Here is a 2264-nt window from a genome sequence, read left to right as displayed (position 1 = left end):
CAGTCTGGCGGGGCTCTCTGTGCCACCTTCAGACATTTGAAGGCTCTAGAATACCTTCTGTTAAAAGACAAGCTGGCCATTCAAGCAGCTTGTCTTTTAAAAGAAGCAGCAGAGATTGACACAGCTCACCAAATGCCTGAAGTAAGTGACTATGATGATGTGTACTTTTTGCAAATTTGGTACCAAATAGTAAAGTAGAACTAAAAATATTGGGACAAGATGATTTTCATTTTGAAAGGAAGAAAAAAAATATCCTTTTACCTACTATGTTTGGGTAATTATTTCTATTACAGAAGTAAATTAGGCATTCTATTTTACCAGCGTGTAGGTGCTTCGGCAGGAAATACTAGGAAAGAAATTACTTTGGGCTGAGGCATGTCTTTTCTGCTAGCAGACACTGGAGAGGTAATGGTGAAATTTCATTTGAGGATATGTCTAGTGATTGAGGTTTGCAGGAATGCCCAAAGTTCATTTGTCCAAAGTGTGGTGTTGACCTACTTATTTTTTTAATCTATTTTAGGGAAAAATAATTATTATTTTTATTGGAATATTTTTAACATAGTTGAAATTAAAAGCATATTAGTTGACATAATTATTGACCTGTATTATTTTCACATTTATAGCTACTAATAGTCCAAGTTTTAAATTTCATTTTCCAATCAACCTCAGTTTTGAAAGGCACATGACTTAATGAGGAAGAGGCATGTTTTTCTTATGGATAAATGCTCAGCAAAACAAAGCAAAGCTCAAACCTAGCTATTTTATAGTTGAATTTATTTTATTTTTTAAAACTTTATTGTGGAAAGTATCATGTAAGTCCACTTTCCTCCTGCTTGAACTCTTCTGACCTCCTATTTACAATATTTAAATTGATCTTTGAACAAAATAGATCCAGAGACATAGAAGGATTCACCTCCCTTTCGGAGACTGACATGGAACTTAGTTCTCAATGGAGGGAACTTTTGCTTCACAGCTACCCGTTTACCCCATTGGGGAGAGATGAGGAAATTTATTATTTTTTATTGCTTTTGCATTTTTTTTAATAAAATGTTTTGCATGTTATCAACTAGCCAGAAAACACATTAAGATAATGTTAGATTGCCTCTTTGGAATAATTGCTGGCAGTTTTCAAAGTACCCTCATATAGGATAGAGGAGATAATCTTTCTAAGGTTTGAGATTTTATTTATGCAATCATTTTGCTAGCAGAGTACTAGGGTGCTATTCAGTGAAAAATGATTATGATATTTTGGATTGTGGAAAAAATATAGCATTATTCACAATAGATATGTGTATATATACATATATTTGAGATATATGTCTTTGAGATATATGTATTTAAGATACATATACATGTATAAGATGCAAGCCAAATAATGATATTTAAAGAAAAATAATGAAGTCTATTCTTCAATTCAGATAGAAGAGTCTTAAACTGATATCCTTGCCCATTGAATTTAATTCCAGTCCTGGCTTTTGTACTGACGATCTAAATTCTTTACCTTAGAAAAATCATCCAGTTTCCTTTACTCCGGTGCTCTCATCTATAAAGTGAGATTATGTGAATAAACAATGCTTGCTAACCTGTGGACAACAGTTCCCTGAGAGTTGCAGAGTTAGTTTAAAAGGTCTTAATTCCAAATAGGAATTTCAAGCTTTGCTTATAAATGGTTTAATGATTTATTCACCTAAGCAAAATACATTTAAGTGTATTTAACAAAAGTTTTCCAGAAGCATTCCTTAATTGATAGGAGCTATTTGATGTAATGTAAATTTTCAATTAATTGAAACTATCCACATCTATATATCATAATGTTTTTCATTTTGATCTTAGAAAGGGGTCTTTATATGGGAACAGGTTTGGTAATCACTTGAAGAGATAATTTTTTTTACATATGGGACTTCTTCACTAATTTGCATGTCATCCTTGCAGAGGGGCCATGATACTCCTCTTTGTATCATTCCAATTTTAGTATATGTGCTGCCAAAGTGAGCACAAGAGATGATCTTTAAAGTCACTTCCAACATAGTATTCTATGATTTCAGGATAATTTCATCATGTCTACCATGGCATGATTCAAATGAAAAGTAAATTTGGCAAGATGAGCTCTATTTTATGGAATAGTTTTGTAACATATATTCTGAGATTTAAAATGTGACCTTTTCTTTCTATTATAGGAATGACCATGTTAGACAGTCCTTTGGTCTATTACATTTATAATGTTTGACATAAAAAAAAAAGACAGAGAAGCTCATATCTAAATT

The 2264-nt window shown here is 32.1% G+C and overlaps 1 non-coding gene across 1 annotated transcript; it reads right to left on the bottom strand.

Annotated features, from left to right (window-relative positions):
- Positions 1-1889: 1889 nt before the first annotated feature.
- LOC118717904 lies at positions 1890-1996 on the bottom strand. Its single transcript, XR_004987652.1, has one exon. It is a non-coding gene; the product is annotated as a U6 spliceosomal RNA (small nuclear RNA).
- Positions 1997-2264: the final 268 nt, after the last annotated feature.

This window comes from Pipistrellus kuhlii, unplaced genomic scaffold (genome assembly GCF_014108245.1).
Source record: "Pipistrellus kuhlii isolate mPipKuh1 unplaced genomic scaffold, mPipKuh1.p scaffold_m20_p_13, whole genome shotgun sequence".
NCBI lineage: Eukaryota > Metazoa > Chordata > Mammalia > Chiroptera > Vespertilionidae > Pipistrellus > Pipistrellus kuhlii.
This window is presented reverse-complemented; position numbering and strand designations above follow the sequence as displayed.